Source organism: Nelumbo nucifera, chromosome 7 (assembly GCF_055504915.1).
Source record: "Nelumbo nucifera cultivar China Antique chromosome 7, China Antique-T2T, whole genome shotgun sequence".
Taxonomy (NCBI): domain Eukaryota; kingdom Viridiplantae; phylum Streptophyta; class Magnoliopsida; order Proteales; family Nelumbonaceae; genus Nelumbo; species Nelumbo nucifera.
In genome coordinates, this window is record NC_142655.1 from 11,470,517 (window position 1) to 11,482,946 (window position 12,430).

Below are 12,430 nucleotides of genomic sequence, written 5' to 3' on the forward strand. Positions count from 1 at the left end.
ACATGGTGGTTTAGGCTTTTGATAAATCAAGTTGGTCAATTTAGTCTTTTTGAAAAAACTTGCCTGGAAATATCTTAATGAGCAAAATAAATGGTGGGCCCAAATCTGGAAATCCAAGTATCTCCTGAGGGATGAAATTTTCCCCCACAAAATTTCTCGAACAAGTTCTGATGGAGGCCCATCTCATCATATGGGCGACAACTCATGGGAAGAATTCAAGATAAGCCAAAGAACTCAAAGAATCCAAGATAATTCAGGAATTCAAGATACATCAAGAATTCAAGAACCCAAGATTATCAAGACTCTTCCAAGATTAGCAAGATAAGGTAAGACTCTTCCAAGACTCTTCCAAGATTATCAAGAAAGACTCCAAGAAGCATCAAGATTAGCAAGATAATCCAAGATTCATGCATCTAGGGAGATCGGACGGTGGAGATCAGGCAAAGAGGATTTCGATCCTATCTAGATTAGATGTTTTAATCTATCCTAGTTGTTCCTTCCCAGTTCTTTTATAATTTCTAGTTCTTTTACAATTTCAATTTCTAGATGTATTATAAATACTGCTATTTTCCAGTTAATGAAATCAATTCATACTTCAGATTTTCAGAATTTCTTCAAGTTCTCTTCTTCCTATTTTTGCCACCTTTTCTCTCTCCTAGAAAATTCGGTGCTCTTCGCTAGAAGCTAGCGATCGCCCGGTGCTTGCATAGCCAGCCCAGTTTCTCATTGCTTCCATGCTGCGTCAGGTGGTATCAGAGTAGGGAATTCGCCCTGTCATGTCCAACCCAGATGGTAGCAGTCGCAACCCACCCCGTGACAGAGATTAGGGGTTTCCAGCTGTTTGGAGAGCAATCGAAGAGTAGCATACAGCCACACGTAACATTGAATGGCAGTTGGCAGAGGTGACTGAGCAATTGCAAACCTTGTTACGGGAGGTTGTCCCACGAAACCGGGAAAATCCACAGCAGATCGAAGGAGACAACCACGACAGACCACCCGTCGCTACTGCGTCCCGACGTCCAGTTCTTGACGACGATAGTGATGATGATTTCGAATTTGGTGGTGCTCCAGTTCTTCCCGGCAACGATAGAAACGGTAGAAATTGGCACAATCAAGGTAATTTCAATCCTCGTAGGAATAATGATGAATTTAAACTCAAGGTAGATATTCCTACTTTTAGTGGAGATCTTGGTATAGAGGGACTTTTGGATTGGATCACAGAAGTCGATAGGTTCTTTGATTACATGGAAATACCAGAGGAACGAAGGGTAAAATTAGTAGCTTTCCGATTAAAGGGAGGCACATCTGTTTGGTGGGAACGGATGAGAGAAGGAAGGGGTCCTGTTCGAACTTGGAGGCACATGAAACAATTAATCAGGGGTACATTTTTACCTCCTGACTACGAACAATATATGTTCGAATCTTATCAGAGGTGTGCGCAGGGTTCTCACAGTGTTAATGAATATACATCTGAATTTTTGAGATTAGATGAGAGAAATCAATTATCTGAAAGCGATAACCAGCAGGCAGCCCGTTATCTAAGCGGTTTGAGACCATCCATCAGAGATAAAATTGGTGTACAGATGGTTCTCAGTGTGCAGGAAGCAAGGAACCTAGCCTTGAAAGCAGAATTAATGTTCCAAGACAAGGCACGTAGTGATAATTATCGTCGGTACAGCGGGAGCGATAACAGACCGACAACTGTCGACAGGAACAAATCAGTCCCGGCAGTACAACCTTCTCACCCGACAAGCACAAGTAACGCCGGTAAGGCTACTACAGGAGGACATACTCGAGGTAATCCTTCCAACCCTCCTAAACCCAGTAATCCCTATGCAAAGCCTGCTCCTTTTAAGTGCTTTAAATGTAATGAGATTGGGCATAGATCCAGTGACTGTCCCAGGAGGAAGGCAGTTAATATGATAGAAAGGGAGGAGGAAGAGGATGTTGAGGAGGAAGTATACTATGGACCTGATGGGGAAGATGAAGAGGGTCCATACGAACATGAAGAGTATACTTGTGTGGTAAGAAAATTAATGCTGCCCCAGAAAAATAAAGATACTTCTCAAAGGCACAGATTATTCCGTACCAGATGTACTGTCAAGGGTAAATTATTTGATTTAATTATTGATAGTGGCAGTCAAGAAAATATTATTTGCAGGGATGTAATACAAAAGTTACAATTACTTCCTGCAAAACATCCCAACCCATACACAATTGGGTGGATCAAGGAAGGAGGTGGCGTACGAGTGGAGGAACGTTGCAAAGTACCCTTTTCTATTGGTAAGTACAATGATGAAGTCTATTGTGATATTGTAGACATGGATGCTTGCCATATTTTGTTAGGTAGGCCTTGGCAATTTGATACAGATGCAAGACACATGGGTAGGAAGAATACCTACCAATTTGAAAAAGAGGGTATACGTTACACTTTGTTACCCATGGTTGAAAAGAATGTTCCAAAGGCCCCAAAAACAAATGAGAAAAATTTCCTTACTATTACAAATCATCATGCTGAATTCATAAAAGAATGTAAGGATACCCGCGAGGTACATTTGTGGAAGGGAAAAAATATGAATGAAACACTGGAGGAGAATAAAATTCCAGTGGAAGTGTAGGGACTAATTGATGAGTTCCATGACATAGTTCCAGATGAATTACCAAATGAACTCCCACCTATGCGAGATATACAACATCACATTGATTTTGTTCTTGGTGCTAGAATCATAATTTTGTATGCTGCGACAAGGAGGCTGCCAACGGATTGGGCTAGAATCATAATTCCCCTTGTAAATTCTTTAAAGGATATAAGGTTTGTGGTCGATGTGTAGCTACACCAGAAAACCTTAGTTTGATGCAAGAAATCGTACTGTATGTAAGCTTTTACATTCACAATTCTATTTTTACTGAGGGTAATAAGTCTTCATAGAAGTTAGAAGTTCCTTCATACTTCGATCCTCTTCCTACTCTTTTCAAACTACTGAAAATTAAGCCATATTAAAAGGCAGAATTTACCCCGGAGGATCTTGACAAGCGAAAACGTTCCTTAAACCTAGAGGGTGATTCAGATGAAACTACAACACTTTTGCCTCTTTTGAAACGAAGAAAAGAGGGTCAACATCCTGAGCAAAGTAACGATGAACAAGTTATCTCAGAGTCAGCTCTAAATAAACTTGTTGGTACAGCGGATACATACAATTTGGAGGAAATGGATCCCCCAAACACACTCACGTGTGATCTAAGGCTGTATCAGAAACAAGCCCTTTATTGGATGATAGAATCGGGGAAGGGAATTGATGTTGAGCAAGTGGCCAAAACACTTCATCCATGTTGGTCAGCCTACCGTATATGTGATAAGAGAGCGTCTGCAATCTATGTTAACAATTTCTCAGGGGAAGCTACTACACAATTTCCCAGTGCTTTAATACTTGCTGACCTTCATCGCTACCTACCAGAGACGACCCTCGCATATCCTAGCCACGACTCGGGGTTGAGTCTTTTACAAGTGGGGGAGAATGATGGAGGCCCATCTCATCATATGGGCGACAACTCATGGGAAGAATTCAAGATAAGCCAAAGAACTCAAAGAATCCAAGATAATTCAGGAATTCAAGATACATCAAGAATTCAAGAACCCAAGGTTATCAAGACTCTTTCAAGATTAGCAAGATAAGGCAAGACTCTTCCAAGATTAGCAAGATAAGGCAAGACTCTTCCAAGATTATCAAGAAAGACTCCAAGAAGCATCAAGATTAGCAAGATAATCCAAGATTCATGCATCTAGGGAGATCGGACGGTGGAGATCAGGCAAAGAGGAATTCAATACTATCTAGATTAGATGTTTTGATCTATCCTAGTTGTTCTTTCCCAGCTCTTTTATAATTTCCAGCTCATTTACAATTTCAATTTCCAGATGTATTATAAATACTACTATTTTCTAGTTAATGAAATCAATTCATACTTCAGATTTTCAGAATTTCTTCAAGTTCTCTTCTTCCTATTTTTGCCACCTTTTCTCTCTCCTAGAGAATTCGGTGCTCTTCGCTAGAAGCTAGCGATCGCCCGGTGCTTGCATAGCCAGCCCAGTTTCTCATTGCTTCCACGTTGCGTCAAGTTTCTTCTTTTAGAAATCCTTAGCCCCCAATCTTCAGCTTCTCTTCCATGAAGTAGGTTATCTATGTCACAAGAATCAACAAATTTTATATCTCAAATTCCTTGGATCCAAACTAATCAGAATTTTTATATGAGCCAGAGACCTCTAGACAATGAAATCTCCAATCTAAAGTTTAATGACTTAATTCTTCATGGAACTTGGAATGTCTCAGCTATTTCCTCAATGTTTGATGCTTCTCAAGATTTTGCCATCCTGAAAACCCCTATCTTACCTCCAAATACTCCCACAAATTGTATTTGGACTAAACATCCTACAAGCAAATTTTCAAATTCAACTAGTTACAAAAATTTAATGCAGGCTAGTTTACCTTTTCTAACCATTCATACTAAATCCTGTATTAAATGGATTTGGTGCCTAACTTGTCCCCCTCATTATCAAATCCTTCTTTGGCGCATAATTTTTTATTACCTCCCTGTTAAATCAAAACTTTTTAATGCTAATCAGGATCAAACTTGTGTCTTCTGTCAGTGACGGGTTGTCGAAGCCCTCAAAATTATTACTATTCACACAATAAAATATTTGTAGTAAAAGTGGTTCTAGGTCGAATCCCATAGGGAGCAAATCAATAATCTCTTAGCCGAATGGGTAAAGTAATTGTGTGGGAAAATTAAATAACTAAAATTAAAAGAATAACAAACTAAACAAACAAGAGAAAATCAGTCTTACCGAATTCTGGTTCAAGGGTTCGGGTTGAATCGATTGACCATCGATCCTAGGTACACTTCAGCATTCTCGCAATTCAAGCATTTAACCTTAGATTTATTAGGATAGCCATAATAAACCTTGTGTTTTCCTAATTCAGTTGACCAAACCCAGGATTCGATCAACACTTATCACCACTCAATTGGGTATGATAGCGTTCCATGTTAAACAGTGATAGCATTAAGATTTGTGAAAACAGTTAAAACAAAATAACAATAATTGAGATAGCTGCAACTACTGAATCTTGTTCCATCGATTCCTTTAGATTGAATCATGTTAAAACATTGGTCAAATGCTATCACGAACAATTGACCCCAAAAGATATCAACCTAATTGCTACTTGCACCAATATTCGTGACAATTACGGATTACCGAAATCATGGATAGCAGTAGGAAAATCAACATTAATTCAGTTTGTTAAACTAATTAACATCAACATCCAATAAAAATATGCACAAGAATCAATGAATACTTGAATTAAAAAGCAAGAAAATAAATTAACTACAGAACCTCACAATGACACAATTGAACCTCCCCCCTTGAACCAGAAAAAGAAGCTTAGCTACTCATGATCTGCGCAATCTCCATGCCTTTCTTCTCCATAGCCGAATTGCTTTCTTGAGCTTCTTGGCCTCTTGATGATCTCTTGGATCTTGGAATGAGTGATGCTAGAGCTGGTTCGCCCCCCTCTTTATATAGCCAAAGGAGAGGGCTGTTTTCCAACTCCTTCTAGGAGATCATCTTATCTTTAGGGAGTCTTGATCTTCTTTGAACTAATCCTATCCTATCTCTTATCTAATCCCCAACCTTCTTATCCTTATAGGATTACATTCAAAGTTTAGATCTAATAAGACTCTCTCCCTCTTGGGAGATTACATTCGAATTAGAACTCTAGACTTTTGCATCCGAGTTGGGCTTCTCTGCTACTTGGACTGCTTCCAGGTTCTTCTGCGAGTTGGGCTTCAGCTGTTAAATGGGCTTGGCTACGAATTTGCTCCAACTTCGGGCCCAGTTTCGTACTCGATGCGGGCCGAATCAATTAAAACCCAAAACAGTAAAGTTGTGGGCCTTTCTTTCTTCTTTCTAATGCTCCTTGAATTGCCCAATTTGGAGTCCGGAACTGTGAGTTAGGCCCGAAACTGTACAAAATCACCCGAATTGGCTTGTTTCCTTCCAATTGCCTTCTTTATTGCCCTGAATCGAAATACAAGAGTAATGAGTGCATTTAAGTGCTAAATTAGTGTAAAAGGATGAAATTAAGGGGACAAAATAAGGTTCTTCTAAGTCTCATCAAATCCCCCCACACTTAAACTTTGCCCGTCCTCGAGCAAGGCAAAATTCAAGCAAAACAGAAGAACCTAACTAATGAATCTCTCTTCTTTTCCTTTCCACGAGGCCTGGTCCAATGCATGATTCAGTCCAGTCTTGGTAACCTTTCCCTTTTCATCTCTTTTCCCCTTTTTCTTGTCCAAGAGTGATCGCAAATCATCATTCATCATGGTCTCAAGTTAAATCGATAGTCAAGGAGGCAAGCCTTCTAGGGCTGAAACTCCTTGGACTGCACGGGTTCTCATTGCTTTTAACAAACCAATTCAGCCAGATGCAATTACTTTTCTTTGAATCAAAACAAGGTGTGCTTATTTCCATAAGCTTGCTATGTATCACATCTCCACCACTTAGTGTGAATTCCTAGGATCTGAAGGTGAGAATGGGGTTGGGGTTCTAGGGTGAGTGCATTTTATGCTCCATCTCACCCTTGCCTTCTTTTCAAGATGTGAGTGCATTTTATGCTCCATCTCACACTTGTTTTTGTTTCTAGATGTGAGTGCATTTTATGCTCCATCTCACACTTGTTTTTGTTTCTATATGTGAGTGCATTTTATGCTCCATCTCACATTAGTCACGATTTTATTTTCAAACTCCTTTTTTTTTCTTTTTTTTTCACACGAATCAATGGGGTTTCATTGCCTGATCCATGAATTCATTGATCGTGGTCTCTATATGCCTAACACAGCAAGTTCTAGAATAATCAACCCATGTTTGACAGATAATTATGTGAAAATCAATCAAACCCTTATGCATCTTGCGTATTGATCGATTAAAATCATGAGGTACCATATGCAGCCAAGAAAGATTTAGTTAGTCATGCTTGCATCCTATCTTATCTATTCAGCCTAAGCACATGATTCCTGATAAGTTGAAATCATTCTAGGATAAGTTTCCGGGAGCAGAAATTTCAAGACGGTAAGGTATCCCAAATTTTCATCAGATTTCCCTAATCCCCCCACACTTAAGTTATACATTGTCCCCAATGTATGTGATTATGCATAAAGTATAAGGATTTGGGGGTACTTCCTTGTTCGCTTTTTGAGGTTCCTGCTAAACACAAATATCAAAACCAAATAACAAAATTAACTAAACATAATGGGTTGCCTCCCAGAAGCGCAATTGTTTAACGTCGTTATGCTCGACGTCCTCTTTTTGCTCCTTTAATCCAATGAATACCGTGGAATGTCCAACGAGATGTCTACCGTAGAGGGGACATTTGCATCCTCATGGAACAACTTCAATCGATGTCCATTCACCTTGAAGATCTTACCTGTGTCGAGACTTTTGATCTCTACTACACCATAGGGAAAAACATTAGTCACAGTAAACGGACCCATCCACCTGGAACGCAGCTTACCTGGCATTAGTTGAAGTCGAGAATTATACAATAAGACCTTTTGTCCAATTTTAAATTGTTTTCTTAAGAGTGCATTGTCATGGAATGATTTGGTCTTTTCTTGGTAGATTCTTGAATTCTCGTATGCCTCTAACCTCAACTCTTCTAGCTCTTGCAACTGGAGCTTCCTTTCCTTCCCTGCTTCTTCCATATTCATGTTGCATTGCTTGATTGCCCAATAGGCCCTATGTTCAATTTCCACCTGCAAGTGGCAAGATTTGCCAAAAATTAACCTGTAAGGGGACATACCTATTGGGGTCTTGTAAACTGTCTGATATGCCTAGAGAGTATCATCTAGACGTAGGTTCCAATCCTTCCTTCTTGGATTCACCGTCTTTTCCAAGATGGACTTTAGCTCTCTATTGGAAATTTCAGCTTGCCCGTTAGTCTGGGGATGATAAGCAGTGGCAATTCGGTGCTGCACCCCATATCTTCTCAACAAGGCTTCAACTGTTCTATTGCAAAAATGGGTCCCTTGATCACTTATGATGGCTCGAGGAATGCCAAACCTACTGAAGATGTTAGACTTTATAAACCCTACAACACATTTAGAATCATCAGTTTTGGTGGCTTTGGCTTCCACCCATTTTGAGACATAATCGACTGTCAAAAGTATGTAAGAAAAACCACAAGAGGGGGGAAAGGGTCCCATGAAATCAATGCCCCAAACATCAAATAATTCACATATAAGAATGGGGGTTTGGGGCATCTCATTCATGCGAGATAGTGTACCTGTTTGTTGACATCTTTCACAGTTTTTACAAAACAAGTAGGCATCTCAAAATAGGGTGGCCCAATACAGCCCACTATCCAAGACTTTTCGAGCAGTCCTCTTTGGCCCAAAATGGCCCCCACAAGCATAATTATGACAAAACCTTAGAATCGACATCTGCTCCTCCTCAGGGACACATCTCCTAATCATTTGGTCAGAACAAAATTTCCATAGGTAGGGTTCATCCCATACATAATATTTCGCCTCATACCTGATTTTATTTTTTATGGATCTGCTAAGGTCTTTAGGCAAAATTCCTGTGACCAAGTAATTCACAATGTCAGCATACCATGGAGTCATACCTCTCATGTGGAACAACTGCTCATCAGGAAACAACTCACAAATGGGAGAAGAGTCCTCGTCTTTCACCAACCTACTTAGGTGATCAGCCACCGAATTTTCAACTCCCCTTCGATCCTTGATTTCTAGATCGAATTCTTGGAGCAAGAGTATCCACCTTATCAGCCTCGGTTTCGACTCCTTCTTTGCTAGTAGGTATCTCAAAGCTGCATGGTCAGAAAAAATAATCACTTTAGAGCCAAGCAAATATGACCTAAATTTGTCTAAGGCAAACACAATAGCTAATAGCTCTTTTTCTGTGGTTGTGTAATTGCTCTGTGCAACATTCAACATTTTGGAAGCATAGTGAATGACATGGCTCTTCCCATTTATTCGCTACCCTAGAACAACCCCTACTGCATAATTACTTGCATCTATCATGATCTCAAAGGGCAAGTTCCAATCGGGTGGTTGAATGATGGGTGCAATGGTTAATAAATTTTTAAGCTTGTTAAAAGCTTTCTTGCACTCATCATCAAAATCGAAAGGCACATCTTTTTGCAGCAAACTGGACAATGGCAGGGATATTTTTGAAAAATCTTTGATGAACCTGCGATAAAAGCCTGCATGTCCAAGAAAAGAATGAACCTCCCTAACATTTGTAGGGTAAGATAAACTCACAATCAAATCAATTTTTGCCTTGTCGACTTCTATTCCTCTGGCTGAAACTACATCTCCCAACACAATACCCTCCTTCACCATAAAATGACATTTTTCATAGTTTAAGACAAGATTTGTTTCCACACACCTATTCAGAATTTTACTTAAACTATTCAAACAATCATCAAACGAATCTCCATAAACAGTAAAATCATCCATGAACACTTCAATGCATTTTTCAATAAAATCAGAAAATATGCTCATCATGCATCTTCGAAAAGTGCCCGGAGCGTTACACAAACCAAAGGGCATTCGTCTGTAGGCGAAGGTGCCGAATGGACAAGTGAATGTCGTTTTCTCTTGGTCCTCCTGCACAATAACAATCTGATAATACCCAGAGAATCCATCGAGAAAACAGAAGAAAGCCTTACCTGCCAGCCTCTCTAGTATCTGATCAATGAAGGGTAGGGGAAAATGGTCCTTTCGAGTGGCCAAGTTGAGTTTTCAAAAATCTATTACCATTCGCCAGCCACCTTGTACCCTCATGGGAATTAGTTCATTATTTTTATTTTTTACTACAGTCATCCCAGTTTTCTTAGGCACAACATGAATAGGACTTACCCACTTGCTGTCTGAAATTGGATAAATTATCCCTTCATCTAACAGTTTAAGCACCTCTTTCATTACTACCTCTTTCATTACCGGGTTGAGTTTCCTTTGTGGTTCTCTAACTGGTTTGGCATCATCTTCCAAAAGGATCCTATGCATGCAAATTGAGGGGCTGACCCCTTTTATGTCGGCTAGGGTCCAGCCAATCGCCTCCTTATGGTCCTTTAGGACTTTGATGAGCCTCTCCTCTTGCTCCTCAGTCAACCCTTTTGCAATGATCACAAGCAGTGTCTCTTTTTCGCCCAAGTAGGCATATTTTAGGTGATCAGGTAGGGTATTTCGTTCCAGCTCTGGAGCTTGCAAAACAGAGGGCAGCAGCCTTGTGTGAGAAACCTTCGATTGAACATCAGAAGTCCTTACCTCCTGTTCAGGTTCCAGAGTATCATAGGATGCATCGATCTCCTCCTCCCTGTCTGATTGTGCCTTATATTCTAGCTCATCATCCATGTCCTCCTCTCCAAAGACTTCCTGCACAATCGAATCGATAGTATCAATAGAGCAAATCGAATGACACTCACTAGGATATTTCATTGCATCAAAAATATTAAATTTTACAATCTCTCCATCAAACTCGACGGAGAGGGTACCCTCGTCCACATCTATTTTGGTCTTGGCCGTTTTCATGAATGGACGACCTAATAGAAGTGGGGCTGAACTCGTGGCTATGTCTTCTTCCATCTTCAGGATGTAAAAATCAGCTGGAAAGATCAAATCGTTAACCTGCACTAATACATCCTCAACAATCCCTTCTGGGTATGCATTAGAACGATCAGCCAATTGAATAACAACTCTAGTCTCTTTTAAAGGACCCAGTCTCAATGCACAGTAAATCGAGTATGGCATGACATTAATAGATGCACCTAAGTCCAGCATGGCATGCTCGATTCGTTTATTACCAATCACACAGGGTAGGGTAAACATACCTGGATCAGCACGCTTTTCTGGCAGGGTCCTCTTGATCATGGCTGAAACGTTCTCTCCCACTCTTACCTTTTCATCAATTCGCAACTTCCTCTTGTTAGTGCATAACTCTTTCAAAAATTTTGCATATTTAGGGATTTGTTTTATTGCATCTAGCAAGGGAATGTTGATCTCCACCTTCCTGAAGGTTTCTAACACTTCTTGTTCATATTCCTCTTTCTTTGAATTTGCCAACCTGCTAGGAAAAGGTGGTACAACATTAGTAACCTTAGGGAGAGGGGGGTCCGATTTTACCTCAATGGGGTTGTCGTTTGACCCTTGTCCTTCCTCTTCCTTAGCTGCCTTCGATGGTGAACTTGGTTGGGACTGCAACTCTCTTCCGCTTCTCAACACCACCGCACTTGCATTCTCTTTCGGATTAACTACCGTTTGTGAGGGTAGTTTCCCGGAGTTCTGCGCCTCCAACTTGCTGATGGAAGTGGCAAGTTGGCTAATTTGGTTCCCCAAATTCTGAATGCTAGCTCTCGTTTCCTGCTGAAATTGTTGAGTATTAGTAGCTAGAGCCTTAACTATTTCATCCAAAGACATACCTGAATTCGGGGGTTGGCCTTGCGCTGTGATGGGTGTTGAAAACTGGAGCTGTCGACTGAAAAACTGGGGCTGATATTTCTGCTGTCCTTGGGTCCCGTAGCTAAAGTTTGGATGATCTCTCCACCCCGGATTGTAATGATTGGAGTAAGGATCATACTTTCGTTGAGGCTGGCCCGGGAATCCTCCCACGGCATTGACTTGCTGCATTGGGCCATCTTGTAGTGATGGACACATGTCCGTAGGATGTCCTAGGATCGAACAGATACCACACACCTTGGAAGTTTGTAACTGTCCTGCTGCGAGCTGCTTAACCAAGGCAATTAAATCAGAAATCTGGTTTTCTAAATTTGCATGGCTTACCTCGTTAACCCTTCTAATGGTACCTTCTGTCCTTGTACCAAATTGCTGAGAATTTTCGGTCATATTGGAGATTAATTCCCTAGCCGCTTCAGGTGTCTTGTTCACTAGAGCTCCTCCACTGGCTGCATCGACCATACTTCTATCCATGGGCTGAAGCCCTTCATAGAGGTATTAGATTAACAATTGTTCAGGAATTTGGTGGTGGGGACAACTAGCAACAAGTTGCTTAAACCTTTCCCAATATTCATATAATGTCTCACCACTAAACTGCCGAACTCCACATATTTCTTTTCTTATATTTGCAGCCCGGGATGCAGGAAAATATTTATCTAAAAATATCCTATTCATTTCATCCCATGTGCGTACTGAACCGGGAGGGAGAATATACAACCAATCCTTTGCTTTATCTCTTAAAGTAAATAGAAAGGCTATGACTTTTACCTGGTCCTCGGTCATATCGTGGGGTTTCATGCTTTAACAGACGACATGAAATTCCTTTAGATGTTTGTGAGGGTCCTCACCTGGGAAACCATGAAACAGAGGCAATAATTGAATCAAACCAGATTTGAGTTCAAAG

At 40.5% G+C, this 12,430-nt stretch overlaps 1 non-coding gene across 1 annotated transcript; it reads left to right on the forward strand.

Moving 5' to 3' along the window:
* The first annotated feature begins 12,046 nt into the window (after positions 1 to 12,046).
* LOC148790166 (small nucleolar RNA R71) lies at positions 12,047 to 12,153 on the forward strand. Its single transcript, XR_016079007.1, has one exon. It is a non-coding gene; the product is annotated as a small nucleolar RNA R71 (small nucleolar RNA).
* Positions 12,154 to 12,430: the final 277 nt, after the last annotated feature.